Genomic DNA, 8,157 nt, shown 5'->3' on the forward strand with positions numbered 1-8,157 from the left:
AATGCCTGAAAGGTTATATAGATTTTAATGTTTCGTCATATGTAAATTTGAAGACACCCAAATATAACATCAGAATTAGTGAAGCTATGCTGGCGAAAGGCCTTTTTAAAACTGTCTTTAAGTTTTCTTTTTTTAATGGTATTGTAGACCTGTGGAATTGCCTACCACTTTACATCAGAACACTTGAACATCTCTCATCATTTAAGAACAGTATTAATAAATTTTATCTCAATAAATTAAATGTAAATAAGGATAGACTTTTATAATTTAATTTATAACTTATCGTCATTATATTTTACATTATTTGTGTTACATCGAGGCAGTTTATTTTTATAAGGAATCTTCGTCTTTATCATCTAAACCTTCCTCCTCCTCCTCCTCCTTCTCCCCCTCATCATCATCATCATCATCATCACGAGCAGCAGCAGCAGCAGCTTCATTGTCATCTCTTGTTACCTTGTTGTTCTCTTGTACCAACTTTTTCACATCGTTTAAATTTTCTTCGACCTCATTGGAGTAGGTGGAATAATAACACTGGTGGGATAAGATGATTCTGATTCACTGTAAATGTTATCATCACTCAACATTTTGAAATCCATCCGTGTCGAAAGGTCGGGACAATCTGCTTGCACGAGCATAGCTAGGGGAGTCAATTTTTGTCTTTTAGTTTGACTGACCATTGGCTGACCTCTTACTTTACATTACTTTACTCAACTTTAATTATACAGATCTTCACATAATACAAATTAAAGATAAATTAGCAATTGAAATAAATAAAAAAATTATAAAAACACAAGATCTGAATAATTAGGTTTTTATTTATTTCAATTGCTAATTTATCTTTAATTTGTATTACTTAATTTAAAAGCATTTCTCACCTGCACTCCTTTCAATTTTGTATATGAAAGATTGAAAGCATTTTTTGTGAAAGCACGCTCAAAGCTACAAAACAAGATGCCGACATATTTCACGGCACCGCATAATTATTTAGAACGTGATTGTCGGCACGTGTGTAAACAAAACACTAACTGCAGTGAAAAATTTGCTGGATTGTTCAGCGCATCAGTGAAATGTTCCTAGCTACCCCTGGCTTGAGTAATAGAGCATTTTCCCGTTTTAAGCGACTTCTTATATAGGCCCGGTCTTTTGCCCCTGGGTATGCCTAACCACCACCCCATCAGGTATTTTTAACACTCGCCCCACTTTCTCTCAACCTATCAAAATGGCGCTCAATGATCAATCATAAAGATGTTGGCCTTCAACTCGTATTCTATCGAGTCTTAGCGTTAATACATTGGATATTTAAGTCGTTTTAACAAGACAAACCAGAAATGACTAAGGAGAGTGTTTAAGGCTGCATTATTAAAAGCCAATTCTTAGCAGAAAATGCTATCGATCTTCTGCTTTGTAAACAACAACATGGAATATTCATCGCTCCAAGTTTCTGAGTTCTTGTACCGGAAATACAGTAGCAAGATTTTTTCGGTTTTGGGGTGCGGGTAATAGGCCAGTGCGGGTAATCTGTTGAACGTTTTTTCCCCTTGTGACAAAAATAGACCGCTGCGGGTAATCTGCCGTGCGGGTAATCGTCCGGAAATTACGGTAATGACTTGATGTCAACAGTGCCACCCAACGAGGACATATAAATTCTTAACAAGAGCAGCATTGGACACCTCATCAGTTCGCGGGAGTTTATTACTGTTCAAGATTTTCTCATTGATCGACTTGAGCCTGGTCCCATGGAAACTGCCACACTATCCGAGTTCCGACAGGCTGAGAAGAGTGATGATGGCAGCTACACCATGTATTGTCCGAAGCACAAACGATCCGTGGATGGTGCAGCACAGATTTGTATGGATGCAGAAACTTACGCCAATGTAAGCACTTACGTCGACCACGTGTGTTGTGTCTGTGCCAATGATAAGGAGGAAGCCTTGTTTGTGACAGAAACGGATGGGAAAGCATTTGATCAGAGCGACATCGGTAAGAGGATAACTGCCTTTTGGTTTAAGGCTAAGCAAAAAAAGTTGCCGAGTACGGATATCAGGAAGATAGCTGCCTCAACAACTTTTGACATCAACATCGTTGAAAAGAGGGCCATCCATGAACACATGGCTCATGGAGAGGAAACAGCAGATCATTACTACAACGTTGGCCACATCACTAAAAAGTCTTCCAGAGGTCACCACCTCCTGAAGAAATCGCTTGGCTCGGATATGACAGTGGCAACAAAAATGAAATCAGGAAGCGTGTCGGCAAATTCAACACCTCCTAAAGATGTAGATTCCCAGCCAAGACTTAACTTCGAAGGCGTTTCTAGTAATCATGTGGCAATCATAGAAATGCTCTTTTCCAGTCAAATGGAATCAAGAGGATGAAAAGTCCGTTGAAAAGTTCTTTTCAGTGTATCCTGTGTGCCCAGACAGAGAAGCATTAAGGACATTGTTCAGCTCAGTAGACTGTCTCAAGGATATCCTCGACAGAAATGATGGCGACTTTCAATGCGACTTTGAACACGACTTTGAATGACTTAGAGGCCTGCAAAATAGAGTCGCAACTATTGCAGATGTCTGCTGTTGAAAAAGGTGCATGTAAACAGGCTACAATCGTAAAATTACTAAATTAAAAAAGAAAATAAAGCAACAGGTTATAAGTGTAGTATGACTATCTAACAATTATCATTGAGACTTGACGCAATCGTGATGGTAACGCCAACCGAAAACGTCACTTATATAAATACATATTCGTGCTGTGTGACCTATCTTTTAAGCTTTTCAATCGTTCTACTTGTACTAAGTGAGGTAGTTATTGAGGAAAATAATCAGTTGCAAATGCGTTCAACTTTAGTTTTGGTAATTTCACGTTGTTGTTTTGCAGATGACGGCAAACAAATGAATCAATTTAACCACATTTACAGGGCCATTGTTTTTTTCTCTTTAAATCTTTAAATCTTTTGGGATTACTTAAATTGGAAGCTTTGGAATAGCACTTCTAGTGTTTGTCAGGGATGAAACACGAGCTGGGGTAACCAATCCCTGGGGAGTGCCCCACAAATACATTAAGTGTCCTGGTAACTTTAATCTTCCACCCATTTCTAAAATACAACTTATTTTCCTGATCGTGATGTGACGTATATTATTAAACAATTACTGACTTCACTGGAAACATGTCTTTATTATACAAGCGAAGCATTTCATAAAAAGCGATGTCAGGCCATCCACTACGCGATGGGACATTGACATAGTGATGGATAAAACTATTGCAAGTGCAAATGGTGTTGAGAGGTCGTGTGGTAAAAGAAGAAATGCATTTCCCATGATGTAACATTATTGTTTGGTATTAAATTTGAGACAAATCTTTTCATGCTGAACACATTACACAGCGCATATCCTACCTAATATAGAAAATCCCACTTATCTTGGGTGGGGCCGATTATAAATCATTTCAATCAGCTGATTTGGAGCGCAAAACTAATTGGCAGTCCTAAGAATTTTTCTCATCCAATTATTAACAGATTGGACAGCATGTAGTCCTATTACATATACTTAGTGGCTTTGCAAACGATCAAAAAAATTTCTCAGCTGCCCCACTATTATAAGGTTCACACGATCAAGCCGTGATCAAACCTCAACAGAGTGGTATTGCAGCCATAAACATCCAGCTGCCACAGCAGCCACCAGAACCCTTTAACAGTGGTTCAGCAATAAAAAAGTGAAAAAGTGATTGGTACAGTGATATGGTGAAATTACCCCATCACCCATGCCTTGGAAGCAAACTCTCTAATCAGCATATCACACGTTTCGGAAAAGCCTTAAAGTCCAGGTTATTAACGCACTAAAAACAATATATAGATATGGGGAACATAAAATAGCTTTGTGTAAAAACAATACTTTGGGCCCAGCGCAATGGAAGATGACACATATGCCACCATTAAGCCAGAATAAGAAGAAACAACGATATTAACAAAGGATGGCTTTCGACACGGGAAATACTCATTTGTCGGCATAATTCTAGATTTCCTTAAGGTGATTCCTCAATATTGATTGCACTGCGCATCCTGTACTGTGCATATGATGTGTCAATATTATAATGGATATAATTTGCAAAATTGTAAATGTGGCATATGTAGATCATACTCGCAGAAACAGTTCACAAAACACGTGAAAGAAGCTGTGAATGACCAACAACTCTTTGTGAATAAGTGCGCGCATTCCGAGAGCAAGGCGAATTCTGTTGTTTCGATCTATGATAATCGAGAAGAGACAGGGACGATGGTGTTTTACACTTAAACAAGCACGGTGACCTATATCTATTCTTGCATACTTTTGGTGTGCAATAAATCACCTTTAAATAAAAAAAAATAAAAAGAATTTATGGAAAGGAAAAAAAGATATAGCTAAAAACGTACACAAAGCCCCTTATGCCCCTTATGATCTTAAAAACAACGACTTGAGGAACGTTTTGTGCCAACGTCATTTTAAGTTGAGTGATTTTTTGATAAAGTATAAAAAGAAAGTGTTCCATATGCTCTAGACTTTCTACCTATGAGGTGTTTTTAAGTGTTACTTTAAAAACCCTCTCGTTTATGTACCACAAAATGTACCCTTGAGCCGATGAAATAATACACGTGTTTAGTATCAGTACTGGCATCAACGGGGTAAGATTGGCCCATGATATCATTTAAGCAAGCACAGTGACTTATCATTTATATTGTAGTTCTCAAAACAGGGTCAAAAAAGGAGCATTCAGGGAAAGTTTCAAGAAAATCGTTAAAAAACTCTTTTTTCTGAGGAATCACCTTAAATTGCCACACCCTTCAAACCTTCTTCCCGACCCTTTCCTACACATAGCCAATAAGCGTTAACGAAGATTCCACGTGAAGTGCATTACTACTGTTGGCCCATTCCAACTTTCAACATTGCTGGAAGTCCACTTATTACGGTAAGTACACCAAAAATCTTGAATTTTTTTTCAAATTTAATTTTTCAATCGTAAGTTGATGTCCGCTTAATAATTTTGAATCATTAACACTTGTAAAGTTAAGCTAAAATGAAATCAATGGTTGCTCCTGTACAGTTGTGGTGGAGGCCTGAAAAAGTATACAAAAAAAGGAGTCAACAACGTTAAAACTGCTGATACCAACTTGTTTCTGCTAAGACAAGTGACATGACTACTATTCCCTTCTCAGAACAATCACGATGCAAACTTAAGCTTTAACTTAATACAAACTGAATTACAACTTTCTTTCCACAGCCTTTCTAATTTGACAACTGAGCAACGTGACATTGACTTTCAGAACTTTGAGCAAACGAGTATAATGACAAGCTTAACCGATCCCCCAATAAAACAAAAAAAATATAGACTAAAGAAAATGATGATACTGAGCAGTAACTTCCATGGCTAGAACCAGTTTCACCACTTTTAAAGAGACCTTGTCATTAGAAGGGTTATAACTATTATACTGTATTACATAAGAGAAATTTTACGGTACCACATGAAGCAACAAGCATTGCTTCACAAAATGTGGCCCCTATTGTGACGTACTAGGTTACCAAGGCAACATGGAAGCTCTCCAAAAACCACCCTACAGTATTTCCTCTTTACTTGTTTATATCTATCTCACAAATGAATTTCGTGACAACCATTTTATATTGTAGAATAGTAACTAGCAATATGAAATACATGTAGAGCTATCAGAAAAGTTTAAAAAAATTCATGGGAGTCAATTCAGATACAGTTACATGATACATGATACAATGTCAGAAGGTGTCTTAGAAGTAGTGAAACTGGTTCCATCCACCTTAAGACATTTTTATTTTCAACACTGGGATCTTCTCAAGTGATATCTTTTTTTTTATAAAGGGGGAAGGATTGGTGCAGTGCAGTCTTCATGGGAGTTTTACACGCATTTTCAGTTCACCAACAGCATTTGCGATGACACAGAGGACACTATCGACACAATATCCGGTCCCTCGTCAGCCAAAAAAAGAAAGAAAGAACGACATGACATTGAAAACAAGAAACTAGAATTGTTTGAGCAAGCAGTGGTGGTGATTAAAGCGCCCCACCCTGCTACCGGCGACTCCCCGGCACACCAGACCAACGAAGCACATGTATTTGGAAAATACGTTGGATTGACATTGTCCAAACTGGCTCCATCCACATTTCGGAGAGCCAAGAAGTGCATTTCAGATGTACTTTTTGAATTCGAGGAAAAAGATGAGCTAGAAAAGGCCAACAGCACAAGTTTTGCCTGAAATTCAACTCAACGTGCATTCAGTAGAGCTGACTATCCTTCTAGCCTTGCTTCTGGCTTAAGCTACAGTGACACCAGCTATGCTAGTGCTTCCAACATCACTCCGCCTGGGTTTAACCCATATTTCTATGGTAGTACACATATGCAGTCTGCCGAACAGCCGTCATGACCATCCTTAGGTGTTGAAAGCTCTCACAGGAACCAAGCATTCCCGCCAGACTTCGATTAGAAAACAGAAAAGTCAAAGTAAAAAAGGGCGATTTAGTGGATACCGTTATTATGTGCTAGGCATTTTTTCTTGTAAATTACATGATTAAAAAATCAAATGACAGCAAACGTTTTTCTTTGGTTTTAACTTTTTTTTTACTAGCAAACGAATACTTTTAACATAAATCGGTTTCTATGTTGTGTTATGATCATAATTTTTCCAAACTACAAACTCTGCTCTCGCTTGAATGCATACTATGCAAATTTCATGTTAACTGTCACAGTGCCACAGTCAATATATTAACTACGATTGTACATGCATTTTTGATCTCTAAAAAAAACTCAAAGCCACGAAACTCCACACATTTTCCTTTGCCACGGCACATCGCCTTCCTCATTGAACCACCTTGTATTTTCCTGGCGCATTTCTTGGGCGCTTCTGTTGTAATTGTGCTTAAGGGATGGCTGAAGGGATACAAGCGATTCAAGAGGAGAGTTGTCTCTCCAAGTGCCTTGGATGATTTCCCCGGTTACAGGATTTTCGTTGTCTGTCAGACCGGGAGGGCAGTACACATTCTTGCTGAATCTGTCGCTGTTCAGCCAGTTGTGAAGCGTTAGTACGGCCATCATTATTTTCTGTACCTTGACAGGGCTCAAAAGGAAGGGGGCTCGAAAAGAGCACCATCTATTGGCTAGAATTCCCAGGATATTCTCGGAAATCCTTCTTCCTCGGGATATTAGATAGTTGGCAATTCTTTCCTCCACTGTAAGGCTCTTTCGAGGATACGGCTTCAGCATGTAGCTTGCCAAAGAAAACGCCTCGTCTGCTGTTATGACAAAAGGAACTGCCTTGCTAGCCCCGGGCAATGGGCAAGGAGGAGGTATGTTAAGCGGATTGTCTGGGCTGTCCAAAGCCTTCTTCAGTGAGCACCATGCCCATGCATGTCCGTCTGAGTTCCGCCCGTTGGTGCCTACATCTGCATAGAGGCACTCATAACTCGGTCCCGACATGATGAACGCAATAACACTTTCATTCTCTTTGTAGTCGTGGAAATGGGAACCAGCATTTGGGGGCTTCTGGATCAAAATCCGTTTTCCTTCTATAGCACCAATGTTATTTGGAATATTCCACTTAAAGTAAAATAGAGTTGCAATTTCGTGCCAGTTTTCAACGGTGTTGGGCGTTTTTAAGTGTTGTCTTCCCAAAACTTGGTAAATAGCGCCGCATACTTCCATTACAATCGGAAACACAGTACTCTTGCCAATCCGAAACTGGAAGGAAAGGGACTGAAACGTCTCTCCTGTTGCCAAGTATCTGATACTGAGGGCAAGTCGTTCGTTTGGCGCAATAGATGTCCTCATATGGGTCTCTCACTTTGTTAAAAGGGGCCCTACAACCTCCACTAATTCTAGGAACTTGGCATGAGGTATCCTTATGTACTCGCCAAACCCAAGGGTGTCTTCCGCCACTAATTCTCAAAACAGGGTATGATAGGCCCCCAATTCCTCTCTTCATTTTATCCACTCGCGAGTCCACACTCGTCGTTCGATAGTGGCAGGAGGGTCGTCGTCTACAAGCTGCATCAAAATCAGCAGCATGAACTTACCCTTTCTGGCAAGTTCACGCAACGCCATCATGACTAGTCACTGGAGGCGTTTAAAATGTTGTTTCCGTATTTATTGCATTCCAAAAC

The 8,157-nt window shown here is 39.4% G+C and overlaps 2 pseudogenes; one reads left to right on the forward strand and one right to left on the reverse strand.

Moving 5' to 3' along the window:
* Positions 1 to 2,488: 2,488 nt before the first annotated feature.
* Positions 2,489 to 6,485, forward strand: LOC137989283 (uncharacterized; annotated as a pseudogene).
* Positions 6,486 to 6,805: 320 nt separating this feature from the next.
* Positions 6,806 to 8,098, reverse strand: LOC137989284 (uncharacterized; annotated as a pseudogene).
* Between the last annotated feature and the right edge of the window lie 59 nt (positions 8,099 to 8,157).

This window comes from Montipora foliosa, unplaced genomic scaffold (assembly GCF_036669935.1).
Source record: "Montipora foliosa isolate CH-2021 unplaced genomic scaffold, ASM3666993v2 scaffold_450, whole genome shotgun sequence".
Lineage (NCBI taxonomy): Eukaryota > Metazoa > Cnidaria > Anthozoa > Scleractinia > Acroporidae > Montipora > Montipora foliosa.